Raw genomic sequence first — 15,648 nt, 5'->3', positions numbered from 1 at the left:
TTATCCTGTGTGTTGTATGAAGAACCCTGTCTTCTTTAGGTATCTTTGATAAAGTTGATTTTTGTTCAACACCTGGAAGTAGCCAATTGCTTTTTCACGTGGGCCTCAGCTTAGCTGAGCTTCTGTCTACCAAACAAACTTTTTTGGTTTGTTTTTTTCCCTTTGGAGTTTAGCCAAACCCAGGGTGGGGTGAAGATTTTCTCTTCAATCCTCTCCTGCTGTGGAAAGGAGAAACTGGTTTATAGTGAAAGGCTGGTGGTAGCAGGGAGACCTATTTTTCCAGTCACTGTTCACTCACAGGTGCAGTTACCTCATAACTGAAGTACTTAGAGGAGGGTCTAATTCAACCCTAAGGGCGCACATTTCCTTTATATCAGCTACAAAGGGCTTTCTACTGAACACATGCAAATAAAACACCAGAAACGATAAATTTGCAATTTGTTAACTTCAGACACATAATGGATAAATTCCAATTTTTGTGTGTGTGTGTGTGTGTGTGTGTGTTAGTTATTAAGTATTTGTTAAGTATTTTAGAATACCTTGCTGGCCCAAATACGGGCCAAACCTTATTGCCTGTATCAGCCTAACATAAGGCCATCCACAAGCTGTAGTCACAACTGTGACAGCTCATTATTTGTGTAAATTTTTTGGATTGGATTTTTTGGATCCCTTTAATTCTTTGTTAGCAATCCAATTTTTTTACATACATACATATATATGTGTGTGTGTGTGTGTGTGTGTGTGTGTGTGTGTGTGTGTGTGTATGTATATGTTATCCTGATGGCGACGACGACGACGGCGGCGGCGGCGTTGTTCCCAGGCCGTTTTCGGGCTACTTTAACATCGATTGTTGTGGTCTGGCCTGCTTTTATCGGACCGTTTGTCCTGCTGCCGCCTGGGCCTGGGCCTTTTTGGCCCGTTTTTCATCGGCGGTGGCGGTGGCTCTCCCCGGATTGTCTGCGGCTTTGGTGGCGTTCCGGTGGCTACGGTGATGGCGGTGGCGGTGGCGGTGTCCACAGCGGCCCAGCGGCAGCGGTTTCGAGGACTCAGCGATGGCGTTATGGCCGGTTCGCCGGTCCCCCGGTTGGTTCTGCATGTTCCAGATGGGTTGGCACCCCCATTGTTCCTGATAGCCCTGAAGGTTCCTGGGCTAGCTGGTGGATCCCGGTGGAGCCCAGTGAAGCCTTGTGGACCTGGGTCATTTCGAAGGACTCTGGAAGACCGGCGCCCCCCAACACACTTGTTGTGATCTGGCTGGTGTCTCGGGATTTTGAGGGGGCTCCGGGGAATTTAATGGACCTGGGGAGTCAATCTTTGTTGACCACAGCCTGGAAGGCCCTAATAATTATGGAACTGAGGGCCCATGGAGTGGTGGTCAGTTACAACCTCTGGAAATAACGGGACAATGGGGGACTTGGCCGTTAGCAGAATTGACTATGATGGCTTGTTACTTCTGCTCTTACAATCGACTGCGTACTGCCCTTTATACCCCAAAGGATAGAGAACTCTGGGTATTAGCCATTGTGAGAGGATGGCCGAATTTACATCTCCTGCCCCTAGAGGTGAGAGCTCTATGGGGCAGGCCATGCCCAGTGGGGTTGCTCCAGACTTCCATCCCCCCCCCCCCGAGAATTAGCTCTGTAACCGTAGTGAGAGGACGGTGGTGGGCCTGCCCGGGGGGCTTATCCAGCTGAGTGGCAGCGGCTGGACGGAGGCCTGGGACTCCCTCTCCGAATAGATCCTCCTCATGGACTATCATCTATGGACTGCCTACGATTCGGACTGCTATTTATGCCTTCCTTTAAATATTCGTCCACGGACTTATGCGCCCTCAGGGGTGCTCCCCCCTCCTGGGTGCGACCCGCCTTGCCAGCCGATTATAACCTCGAGGAAGGGCCCATTTATTGGGACCCTGAGAGTTGGCTGGGCACGGGTAGGGGCCTTCGTCGTAGACCTAATAAGAGGCCCCTGATCATTTTTCTTTCAAAATTTTTTAGGGGGTTAGGGAAGCGGGAGGGTTCTTTTGGTTGTTTGGATAAGGGGGGCTATCCAACTACCGCTGTTTTGGCTAGGGCCGATGGAGATCGCTGGGGGGAGGAGCGGGGGTCGGTCACCTCCGGGGCTCCAGGGCTGGTCGTGGGGCTACCTATTCCCACGACATCAGGGAATGGCAGCAGATGGAGGAGCAGAGGGCCGTATCGATTTCAGGGAAGGCCTCTCCGCTACTTACAAGCGGTGAGGCACTCCGACCCTCTGGCTCTACCCCAAGGTCCCGGGAGTGAGGGTGTGCAGCCCCCTGAGCTCCGGCTGGTGTATTTGAACGCCAGGTCCGTCGCTAATAAGGCTCCTCTCGTTCGTGATCTGGTCGAGGGTGAGCAGGCGGACCTGGCTTGCATCACGGAGACTTGGTTGGGCCCAGAGGGCGGGATTCCTCTGGTTGATCTTTGCCCACCAGGTTTCCGGGTGCTGCACCGGCCTCGGGCTCAGGGTAGGGGTGGGGGTGTGGCTGTTGTTATGAGGGAGACCTTGTGTCCGCGGGAGGCCGCTGTTCCTCAGATAGTCGGGTGTGAGTCTCTCTTTTTGAGATGCGGCCCTGGTGCGCAGTTGGGCTTGCTGCTGGTGTACCTTTCGCCTAGTCATGCAGCAGCAGCCCTGCCTGAGCTGCTCGATGTCCTCTCTGCGCTGGTGGTTGAGTTCCCGAAACTTATAGTTTTGGGGGATTTCAACCTACCATCGCTGGGAGGATCATCTGAGTTGGCCCGGGAGTTCATGGCTTCCATGACGGCCATGGACCTGACGCAGGTAATTTCGGGACCGACTCATGAGGGAGGCCACACCCTTGACCTAGTTTTTTTATCTGGACAGTGGTTAGATGATCTTGGTGGGGGCTCTCCAATTATTATGCCCCTGTCATGGACCGATCATCATCTCCTGCGGCTGGTCTTCCGTTTTGCCACCCCCCGCCGTGGGTGTTTGGAACCAATTAAATGGTACCGCCCCAGACGCTTAATGGATCCCCAGAGGTTCCAGACAGCTCTGGGGTCCCCACCTGCCTCCCTTGCTCACAGCTCGGCAGATGCCTTAGTGGAAGCCTGGGAAAGGACGGCCACTGAGGCTCTTGATCGAGTTGTACCCCTGCGGCCCCTGACCCGGTGCAGATCCCGTCGAGCTCCATGGTTCTCTGCGGAGCTTCGGGAGATGAAGCGTCGGAGACGGGGCCTAGAGAGCGGTTGGAGGTCCAGCCGATCCGAATCCGACCGATTGCGACTAAGAGCCTACATTAGGTCTTATCTCGCTGCGATAAGGGAGGCGAGGTCTAACCACTTCGCCACCCTTATCGCGTCCGCAGATAATCGCCCGGCCGCCCTGTTTAGGGTGACTCGCTCCCTCCTAAATCAGGAGGTGAGGGAGGATCCCTTGCAGGGCCGTGCCGAGGAGTTTAACCAACATCTGTCGGACAAAATCGCTCGGATTCGGACCGGTTTGGACTCTGACTGGGCAGAGTCTGACGATCAGGACACGGGTGGTCTTGTCGATATCATCTGGGAGGAGTTTGATTCTGTGACTCCGGAGGAAGTGGACAGGATCATGGGGAGGCTGAGCACCACCACATGTTTATTGGACCCGTGCCCTTCCTGGCTGGTCTATGCAGCCCGGGAGAGGACACGCAGCTGGTTCCAGGCAGTTATATCGGCCTCTTTGAGTGAGGGTATCTTCCCCGCCGTCTTGAAGGAGGCGGTGGTGAGGCCTCTCCTCAAGAAGCCTGCCCTGGACCCTGCTGTATTGAATAACTTTCGTCCTGTCTCCAACCTTCGCTTTCTTGCGAAGGTTGTTGAGAGTGTGGTGGCGCATCAGCTCCCTCTGGTCCTGGATGAAGCGGATTATCTAGACCCGTACCAATCGGGTTTCAGGCCCGGGCACAGCACGGAGACGGCATTGGTCGCGCTGGTGAATGATCTCTGGAGGGCTCGGGACAGGGGGCATTCCTCTGTCCTAGTCCTATTAGACCTCTCGGCGGCTTTCGATACCATCGACCATGGTATCTTGCTGCGGCGTCTCAGGGGATTGGGAGTGGGAGGCACGGTTTTACGGTGGTTCTCCTCCTATCTCTTGGGACGTTCGCAGTCGGTGTTGGCAGGGGGACAGAGGTCGACCGCGAGGTCTCTCATTTGTGGAGTTCCTCAGGGGTCGGTCCTCTCGCCTCTCCTGTTCAACATCTATATGAAGCCGCTGGGTGAGATCATTCGTGGCTTTGGAGTTGGGTATCATCAGTACGCTGATGATACCCAACTTTTCTTTTCGACCCCAAACCACCCCAGTGATGCCCTCGACGTGATGTCCCGTTGCCTGGAGGCGGTTCGGGTCTGGATGGGGAGGAACAGACTCCAGCTCAACCCCGACAAGACTGAGTGGCTTTGCATATCTTCATCCCGGGTTTATTCGGATATTCCATCTCTAACTATGGGGGGTGAATTATTACCCCCCGTAGATAGGGCTCGCAACTTGGGGGTCCTCCTAGATTCACGGCTCACCTTGGAAGATCATATAGGAGCCGTGACTAGGGGGGCCTTTGCACAGGTTCGCCTGGTGCGTCAGTTGCGGCCCTATCTTAGCCGGGATGATCTGTGCACGGTCACTCATGCGCTCGTGTCCTCTCGTCTGGACTACTGCAACGCTCTCTACATGGGGCTGCCCTTGAGGACCACTCGGAAGCTCCAACTGGTACAGAATGCAGCCGCGAGAGTGGTGTTGGGAGTCTCCCGATACTCCCACGTTACACCTCTGCTCCGTGAGCTGCATTGGTTGCCAGTTGTCTTCCGGGTGAGATTCAAGGTACTGGTAACGGTATTCAAAGCACTCCATGGCATGGGGCCGGAGTACCTTAGGGAACATCTGCTGCCGGCATCAAGCTCCCTGCGCCCTGTGCGTTCCCACAGAGAGGGCCTCCTCAGGGTGCCACCGATCAGAGAATGTCGATTGGTGGCCCCCAGGGGGAGATCCTTCTCTGTGGGCGCTCCGGAGCTGTGGAATCAGCTACCGGTAGAGCTCCGGATGGCGCCCGATCTTCGCTCCTTTCGCCGCGATCTCAAGACATTTTTGTTTGTACAAGCCGGCCTAGCCTGAGGGGGAGTGTTGGGGTTGTTTTATTTTTTGTTTTTTAATTGTTCTGGGGGTTTTTAGCGTTGTATTATATTGTTTTTAATTAGGGCAATTGTTTAATCTGTTTTTAATGTTTGTATTGGTTATTTTATTCTGCCCTGTGAACCGCCCTGAGTCCTCAGGGAGAAGGGCGGTATATAAATGTTATTAAATTAAATTAAATTAAATGTATATGTATATGTATATATGTTTTCTGAGGTTTTTGCGGGTGTTTGTATGTGGATCTTTGGTCATTCGGGTTTTTTCCCACGTAGAATTGAAGGTGTAAGAGCAACATTTCGACGGAATCCCATCCGTCATCCTCAGGCTGGTGGCTTCAGCTTCCTCTTTTTTAAACTGCCAGAGGGGGTGTGTTCTGTGGGTGGAGGTGTGCTCTGATTGGGTGGGGGATTAGGTGTGTTCTGATTGGGTGGGAGTGTGTTTTGAATGGTGGGTGTGTTCTGATTGGGTGGGGGGGTGTTTTGAGTGGATGGGCTGATCTCAGCTGCCAGCCTTAGACCTGAGCTGGTGAGTTGTGCTGCTTTTGTTCGGCTTCGTGTTTGTGGTGGTGCCATGTTTTTATAGTGGGTGTCAGTTTGCTTATTGTGTGGTTTGGAGGGGTTTAAAGTGGCTTATGTTGCAGCTGTAGTTAGGTTTCTGTTTTGTGGTTGTGCGTCGTTATCATTGTGGGTTCGGATTTGCTTTTTGAATGGTTGTGTGGTGGTGATGTCATGTGATGTTATCATGAGTTTGGGTCTGGTATCATTCTTGGGGTGTGTGTGTGTGTGTGTGTGTGTTTATGTATATGGAACAATTATGATTAAAAGTAAGGATTCATAACTTGTCAATTATTCAATCTGCCTGTGCTGGTTTTGCAACCCTGAGCTCATATATTCTGCTGTTAAAGCAGATATTATATCTATATCTATCTGCATTGTAGTCCCCTAGAGAGTTCCCTATGTTTTTCATAGCATAAGCAACAGAAGCCTTGATCATTTATATCAGACATGTCAAACACATGGCCCAGGGGCCAGATCCGGCCCGTGAAGTGGTTTCATGCGGCCCGCGAAGCCATCCTGGAAACAGTGAGGGAACGGCCCCCGCTGCCTTGGCCCTGGCCCAGAGACCTTCCTCCTCAGATCTGTCCCACTCCTGCCCAGGCCCCCATAGGCACCCTTGATGCCAACGATGTTGAGCTGGCCATGCCCACCCAGTAGGCCATATGCACTTTAGCCACGCCCACCCAGTAGGCCACACCCACCCGCCCCCCTGAGGGCAACCACAATGCTGATGCGGCCCTCAATGAAATTGAGTTTGACACCCCTGATTTATATAGACCTGAGTGGGATAAGTATTTATAGAGAAGAATATTTTTTTTAAAAAAAAACAGTGTCTCCTCCCTTGAAATTCACAAAAGAAGAAAGAGTTATAAATTTTAGGGAACTCAGCTAGGTAGCAGCTCTTAGATTAGCTAGAAAAGCTAAGCAGCTTCAAACCTAGCTAATTGTTAGACAGGTGGTAACCAGGCTGCAGGCTAGTCAGCGTAGTTAAAAACATTCTAGAAGAACCCCTTTCTGTATTAGTGCCCTGAAAACTACATGCCCATGTTGTCACTAAGGGTGAAACCACTTGAAAAAGACATTACATGGAATACTATTAAATAAAGCATAAACACATTTGTATACAATTATAGTTAATTTACGTATAAAAAGAATAGCCTTGATTTTCATTAAAAATAACCTTAAAACAGGATATAGCAATACAGACCAATGAAACAATATGAAATAGCTTCAGTTAAAGGAATCAGCCAAGAACAACAACTGTAATATATTAAATGCTGCAGACTGATGTCAACCATAAGAGTTATTCTCTTTTTCAGTTGTGTTGAACGGTGAGATACCTGCACTCTTATTGTAATTGTTAATAATTTTGGTATGTTTATTTTAATATCAGCTTACTCTTAAGCTTATGGTAAAAAGTTTGCCTAAAATCATAAAACAGTGTCTCTTGATGCAATGTATGCAGAATGGCTGTAAATAATTTTTAGATTGCTGTGAAATTGTTTCTGGCATTGTCCGTGGAAATTTCCCAAGTAACTGAGAAACTTTCTAAACTTTAATTTTACTAGTGTAGACTCTGAAGGCACTAATCCTCTTATGAAATTACTGCCAAATTTGAAAAGTATTTGTTAATATGCAGCTTATTTTCCAGATCTTGCAAAATCAATTTCATTCCAGTATCTGAAAAAGCATAGTGCAGAGCTTTTTTTTTTAAAGACAAACAAAGCATTCTGAAGCTGAAACAATCCCCTCACAAGAAAAAATGTAAATCATTTGAGGTTGTTAGATTGGTTTGTACCTGATATAGAGAATGAATACAGGTATCTTGTCAAAACACGAGCCTCATTTATAATCAGAAAAGTTTAAAAACACATAAAAGTATTAGATAGTTAACTGTAGAATTTGATCCGCAAAATGTGATGGTGACACTAACAGGTGGCATGCCACATTCAGGAATAGTTAGGTTATTGAATTGATCTCCCGTACATGTCACCCAGATTGTCTCTGGACAGCCTTGTGGAGTATGTGGGGGTGGGAAGGAAAATAGAATCCTCCAGTGGGTTAGTTCTGTTGACTGCAAGACATTGAGGGATATGTTGCTTGTTCCCTTTTTCATTGATTAACTTTGTAGTAGATGTCTACTTACTGTAATTCAAAAACTTGTTGCTCCCTCAGGGTTTCTCCATCAGTTTGGCACATTACATATAATTTTTGCTTACTGTTTGAGGTTGTGATGGTGCTGAATTAATAGTTCCTCACATTTCCAGCCATCACGGTGATCCTTTAGTAATGTGATTAGATCCACCCTAGACTTTCAATACCCTTCATGGATTACTGCCTTGTCATGGCAAAGGGGCTTGCGTAATTCAATGAAGCTATGAGCTATGCCGTGCAGGGCCACCCAAGACAGAAAGGTCATAGCAGAGAGTTCTGACAAAACGTGATCCACTGGAGAAGGAAATGGCAAACCACTCCAGTATCTTTGCCATGAAAACCCTATGGTCAGTACCAAAAGGCAAAACGATATGACGCTGGAAGATGAGCCCCTCAGGTCAGAAGGCGTCCAATATGCTACTGGGGAAGAGCAGAGGGCTAGTACTAGTAGCACCAGAAAGAATGAAGCGACTGGGCCAACGCCGAAAGGACGCTCAGCTGTGGATGTGTCTGGTGGTGAAAGGAAAGTCCGATGCTGTAAAGACTTTCTCCATAGGAACCTGGAATGTAAGATCCATGAATCAAGGAAAGCTGGACGTGGTCAAAAAAGAGATGACAAGACTGAACATCGACATCTTAGGTATCAGCGAACTAAAATGGACAGGAATGGGTGAATTTAATTCAGATGACCATCAGGTATACTACTGCGGACAAGAATCCCTCAGAAGAAATGGAGTAGCCTTCATAGTCAATAAAAAGTAGGAAAAGCAATACTGGGATACAATCCTCAAAATGACAGAATGATCTCGGTTCGAATCCAAGGCAAACCATTCAATATCACAGTAGTTCAAGTCTATGCCACAACCACCAGTGCTGAAGAGGATGAAATTGACCGGTTCTACGAAGCCCTACAGCACCTTATAGAACTAACACCAAAAAATGATGTCCTTATCATCATGGGGGATTGGAATGCTAAAGTAGGAAGCCAAAAGATAACTGGAATAACAGGCAAGTTTGGCCTTGGAGTACAAAATGAAGCAGGGCACAGGCTGATAGAATTTTGTCAAGAGAATACGATGGTCATAGCAAACACTCTTTTCCAACAACCCAAGAGACGGCTCTACACATGGACATCACCAGACGGTCAACACAGAAATCAGATTGACTATATGCTCTGCAGCCAAAGATGGAGAAGCTCTATACAGTCAGTAAAAACAAGACCAGGAGCTGACTGTGGCTCAGACCATGAGCTTCTCCTTGCAAAGTTTAGGCTTAAACTGAAGAAAGTAGGGAAAAGCACTAGGCCACTCAGGTATGAATTAAATCATATCCCTGTTGAATATACAGTAGAGGTGACAAATAGATTTAAGGAATTAGATCTGATAGACAGAGTGCCTGATGAACTATGGACAGAGGTTCGTGACATTGTACAACAGGTAGCAACCAAAACCATCCCAAAGAAAAAGAAATGCAAGAAAGCAAAATGGCTGTCTGAGGAAGCTTTGCAAATAGCTGAGGAAAGGAGGGAAGCAAAAGGCAAGGGAGAAGAACATAGATATGCCCAATTGAATGCAGAATTCCAGAGAATAGCTAGAAGAGATAAGAATGCCTTCTTAAATGAACAGTGCAAAGAAATAGAAGAAAACAATAGAATAGGGAGGACCAGAGATCTTTTCAAGAAAATTGGAGAGATGAAGGGAACGTTTCATGCAAAGATGGGGATGATAAAGGACCAAAATGGCAGGGACCTAACAGAGGCAGAAGAGATTAAGAAGAGATGGCAAAATTACACAGAAGAACTATACAAGAATGAGCTTAACATCCCTGACAATCACAATGAGGTGGTCACTGACCTCGAGCCAGACATCCTAGAATGTGAAGTGAAGTGGGCCTTAGAAAAGCTGAGCAACAACAAAGCTAGTGGAGGTGACAGTATTCCAGCTGAGCTATTCAAAATCTTAAAAGACAATGCAGTAAAAGTGCTATGCTCAATTTGCCAGCAAATTTGGAAAACTCAACAGTGGCCACAGGATTGGAAAAGATCAGTTTACATTCCAATTCCAAAGAAAGGCAGTGCCAAAGAATGTTCAAACTACCGCACCATTACACTCATTTCTCATGCTAGTAAAGTCATGCTTAAAATCCTACAAGCTAGACTTCAGCAGTATGTGGATCGAGAACTACCAGAAGTACAGGCAGGATTTCGAAGAGGCAGAGGAACTAGAGATCAAATTGCCAACATACGCTGGATCATGGAGAAAGCTAGGGAGTTCCAGAAAAACATCTACTTCTGCTTCATTGACTATGCTAAAGCCTTTGATTGTGTGGATCATACCAAACTGTGGCAAGTTCTTAAAGAGATGGGAGTACCAGACCATCTTATTTGTCTCTTGAGAAACCTATATGCGGGTCAAGAAGCAACAGTGAGAACTGGACACGGAACCACTGATTGGTTCAAAATTGGGAAAGGAGTCCGGCAAGGCTGTATACTGTCGCCCTGCCTATTTAACTTATATGCAGAGCACATCGTGAGAAAGACAGGGTTAGAGGAATCAAAAGTTGGAATTAAGATTCCCGGGAGAAATATCAACAACCTAAGATATGCAGATGATACCACTCTAATGGCAGAAAGTGAAGAAGAACTAAAGAGCCTCTTGTTGCGGGTGAAGGAGAGTGCAAAACGTGGGTTGAAACTTAACATTAAGAAAACCAAGATCATGGCATCTGGCCCTCTCAATTCCTGGCAAATAGATGGGGAAGAAATGGAGGTAGTGACAGATTTTATTTTCCTGGGCTCCAAGATCACTGCAGATGGGGACTGTAGCCAAGAAATTAAAAGACGCTTGCTCCTGGGGAGGAAAGCCATGGCAAATCTAGACAGCACACTAAAAAGCAGAGAGATCACTCTTTCAACAAAAGTGTGTATAGTCAAGGCTATGGTCTTCCCAGTTGCAATGTATGGCAGTGAAAGTTGGACGATAAAAAAGGCTGAGCGCCAAAGAATTGAGGCCTTTGAACTATGGTGCTGGAGAAGACTCCTGCGAGTCCCTTGGACTGCAAGGTGATCAAACCGGTCAGTCCTAGAGGAGATCAACCCTGACTGCCCTTTAGAAGGCCAGATCCTGAAGCTAAAACCCAAATACTTTGGCCACCTAATGAGAAGGAAGGACTCACTGGAGAAGAGCCTAATGCTGGGAAAGATTGAGGGCAAGAGAAGAAGGGGACGACAGAGAATGAGGTGGCTGGATGGAGTCACTGAACCAGTAGGCGTGAGCTTAAATGGACTCCAGAAGATGGTAGAGGACAAGAAGGCCTGGAGGAACGTTGTCCATAGGGTCGCAATGAGTCGGACACGACTTCGCAGCTAACAACAACAGACTTTCAATGCACATGCTGCACAGTCTATCCCTAGACCTTATTATCGTCCTGCAGTGTTCTCTATCCCCTGGGCTTCTTATGCTGTTTATCCTCTGGCCTCCCCCCACTCACATGTGGCCTACACTGGGTCTCCCCAGGCATGGCCCAATTCAAGCATGGCTTGTGCTGGACCTCCAGGACCTCTTCCACCCCCAGCCCCACGTAGCACCTCCATGCTTGGACTTCCATCACTTTCCATTTAACAAACCAAATGTCTTGAGCTTACAACAGCAACCAAGACTCTCAGGATTGTCAGTAAGTGATGTGGTTACATAGCATCACACTTTTTATTGCTAGCAAGCTGGTCCCAATTGCCATCATAACCTCAGGATTACCTGTGTATTCTCTTACTTTATTGCCTGTGGGTTTTTGAACTGATTCTTATCATTTAGGGTTGTTTTTCACATTTCTTTATTGAATTTCTGTAACTTGATTTTTTCCATAGACATCTAAGCCAGTAATATACTGCTGCCATTACATTACACCATTTTGAAAAACTGCTACATTTTTAAACCTGGAAGAAAGTAACAGAGATGTTCTGGGCTTGAATGTTAATTTAGTCAATAAACTAAGAGGTTGCCCCAGTCTGCCAGCATTGTCACCCCTTTCTGTGGCGTCTTACTCTCATCCCTTTAGACCAGGGGTGTCAAACTCAATTTCATTAAGGGCCGCATTAGCATTGTGGTTGCCCTCAGGGGGCCGGGTGGGTATGGCCTGGATGGGTGTATCCTACTGGGTGGGTGTGGCTAGAGTGCGTATGGCCTACTGGGTGGGCATGGCCAGCTCTACATCGTTCGCATCAAGGGTGCCTATGGGGGCCTGGGCAGGAGTGGGACAGATCTGAGGGTCTCTGGCAGAAGGAGGGTCTCTGGGCCAGGGCCAAGGCAATGGGGGCCGTTCCCTCACTTTTTCCAGGGTGGCTTCGTGGGCCGCATGAAACCACTTCGTGGGCCGGATCCGGCCCCCGGGCCTTGTGTTTGACATGTCTGCTTTAGACCATTTATGAACAACCACTTTATGGCCAGGGAGTATTATTTTAAAAATTACTTTTGACTCATAGAGCATGACCAATGATGATATCACCATTGGGATAAGGCTAAAATTTTAGGCCTGTTTGGGGGTGGGTGGGTGAGGGGAACATTGGAAGGTTCAGAAGAAATTCAGTATCAAGTGTTTTAGGTATAGCAGAGGCTTTAATTGTTGCTCTACTTATCTGAAAAGATTTTTTTCCAAATAATTTTGACTTTTAATGTTGGAGGAATATATTAATAGAGGGATGTAGTTTTCTGTCTCATTTTCCTTTGGGCATGAGGTGGGTGGTTGCTATTATTCTGAGTAAGTATCATGTTAGAAGTAAATAAGAATTATGACTCTGATAATTGTGTTTTGATGCCAGACTTCAACAGCCTGGATGTGGATACCTTGGGGAATGAGAATGACATATAATAATAATAATAATAATAATAATAATAATAATAATAATAATAATAATAATAATAATAATAATAATAATAATAATAATAATAATAATAATTTTATTTGTATACCGCCCTTCTCCCAAAGGACTCAGGGCGGTGAACAGGGCAATACATGTTAAAAGACAAGAATAAAAAAATTAAAAGAGATTAAACAAGATGCCCAAAAACTATAACAATAAGTTAAAATACATAAAAAGCAATAAAACCCAAACCCATCACCCATCAGGCCTGGCCTAGAACCAGGTGTTTGGGTCTGATATATATGCCAAAAAAGCCATCCTAGTTACTTTATTACTACTGCAGCGAACAAGTAATAATCAGAAGAAACGTTTGACTGCCTCATTCTGGAGAATCCTCTTAGAGAGGACTTGCAGCTTCTGCAATTTTCTAGAATGACTGGGCATCTGTCTTGTTTTGAGAATTCCTCAGAAATCTTCAGCATGTGCTGATGTGTTTGGTAATCCATATGTATGCCCCAAGGTCTCATATGGAGGTGTTCTTCAAATGAAATATTGGATGGTTTAGCTCCTTTGTATTGTGATTTAGAAAATTGTAGCTTTTGAATCTGCCGCAATTTACCAGCCTTCCCAACTATACTAAGACATATAGTAGAATTCATAAATAGACTAGCCCCTACTGTAAGATAACACTTTTTCAGATTAATAAAAAATTTATTTGGTTGGTTTTTATGTGCCGCCAATCTCATCTGGAGTCGAGTCTGAATGGCTTACAAACATTAAAAGCAGAAACATTAAATGATAAAACAGTAATAGCAATAATCATAGTTATACCAAAAATTTATCATGAAAAGATTAAAAGATTGGGGGATCAGGGAGCGAGAGGACTATAACTATTTGCCATATCCAGATACCACAGGCCCACTGGCACAACCAGGTCTTCAGGCTCTTATGAAGGTCAGGAGGGCCAGTGCAGATTTCACCTCAGGGCATATGATGTTCCAAAGGACAGAAACCATGGCAGAAAGGCTCTTCTCCTGGACCCTACCTGCCAGAATTGTTGGCTGCTGGGGTCCATAGCATGCACTCTGTCATATGGGTGGGGAGGTAAGGAATGTTACCTGTCCTTTCCTGTCCTCTAAGGAGATGCATCTGGCGGGACCCATAAGAAGGGCCTTCTCTGTGGTGGCTCCCTCTCTGAAACATTTCCTCAGAGATTAGACTGGTCCCTACTCTAACACTCTTTCGGAAGGCACTGAAGATCTAGTTCTGCCAGCAGGCCTGGGTAACCCAGAGCAGGATAGAGACCAGCAAATGGCTAGTTTAATGTGTGTTGTCACTGGGGTGGGGGTTATTATTTTTCATCTTGTTATTTTATTTTTATAGGGTATTTTTCTATTTATGTAAACTGCTTTGAGTCACCATATGCAATTAGGCAGCAATACAAATTTTCTAAATAAATAAATGGGTGGAGCGCGCCGATCCCATTAGGGTGAGATGGTTCCTCAGATAGCCTGGGCCCATGCCATACAAGGCTATAAAGCTAATAACCAACATCTTGAACAGCACCCGGAAGCAAACTCTTAGCTAATACAGCTTGTAGAACAGCTGTGTAACATCGGCCAGTCTGGGGGTCTCAAGAACTATTCCAGCCACAGCATTCTGCACCAGTTGTACCTTTCAAATTCTCTTTAAGGATAGCCCCATGTAGAACACATTGTTTTTGTACTGGCATGAAATGATTGGTGATTGTGTGCAGGGACTCCTGATTCAGGAAGGGACATAATTGGCACACAATGTGAACTTGTACAAAGGCTCTCCTGGCCACCTTGTCTTCAAGCAGGAATAGAGAGTCCAGGAGAACTCCCGGGACATGCAAACAGTCTGTCTAGGATATTGCAGCCCCATCCAGAAATGTTAAGAATTCTGTATCTTGGAGCTCCATGCACTCAAAGCCATTCGATCTTACCAGATTTCAGTTGAAGCTTGTGGTCCCTCATCCAGGCACCCACAGCCTCCAGCACTTTGAAAGGGCAGCAACAGCATCACTTGGATCACTGGAGTGGAGATGTAAAATTGAGTATCACTGGTACACTGATGATATCTCTCAACCGTTGGTGGTAGATAATCTCACATAGATATTTAAAAGCAGTGGAGTGAGTACTGAGCCTATGGGCTGGATTTCTCAGTTCCTAGTAAAACTGATTGAGACCAGGTTTGGAGAAGAGCCAAACCAGTGCAAAAATGTGCCTCCCATCCCCTGTAGCTGGCCCAAAAGGTTACCATGATTGATGGTATTGAAGGCCACAGAGAGGTGAAGAAGAGCAAGGATGGTTGCATTAGCCTTATCTTGCTCTTGCCAGAGATCATCAACAATGCAACCAATACTGTTTCTGACTGAAAGAATCCAGGTAATCAATTTTCTCCAGGATCCTCTAAAGTTGCCAGGCAACCATTTTTTCTACTACCTTCCCTAGGAAGGGAGGAGGAGGCAAACAAGGGCCTTCTTAAAAGGCCCCAGGAACATCTCCTGCAGTGAGGAATTAATCACTGCTTTAACCATCAAGATGGCCACCATCTTGAAGGCTTTCATCAACCAGGAGGGATAGGAATTGACAAGTAGTTGCATTGATAGCATTGAGGGCCCAGTCCACTTTTATGAAGTCCAACCTGATTGAACTGTTCCCAGGCATTCCAGATGGACCTGCATCATGTTCTAACTGGGAACGAATATAAGTGACTTTGTCAGGTGTTGAGCGAATTCCTCTGAACATGATCATCCAAGGCCTCCTGGCCTAGGAAGAATTGCGTGATTCAGAGCAGGATGCCTGGGCAACATTATGTGAGTGTAATAAGGATGGAGAAATAGTAATGTTTTGCCACTTTTACTGCCACAATATAAGCCTTGATAACAGCTCTAAATTGTGTCAGGTTGGAGTCATC

General features: G+C 46.5%; 1 protein-coding gene across 3 annotated transcripts in view; it reads left to right on the top strand.

Annotated features, from left to right (window-relative positions):
* Window positions 1-15,648, top strand: part of ATG7 (autophagy related 7) — a 101,099-nt gene that overhangs the window by 41,484 nt on the left and 43,967 nt on the right. The gene's annotated exons all lie outside the window — the stretch shown is intronic.

Source organism: Vipera ursinii, assembly GCF_947247035.1.
Source record: "Vipera ursinii genome assembly, chromosome: 2".
Taxonomy (NCBI): Eukaryota; Metazoa; Chordata; class Lepidosauria; order Squamata; family Viperidae; genus Vipera; species Vipera ursinii.
The sequence above is the reverse complement of the archived record's forward strand: the minus strand, read 5'-3'. Positions and strand labels throughout refer to the sequence as shown.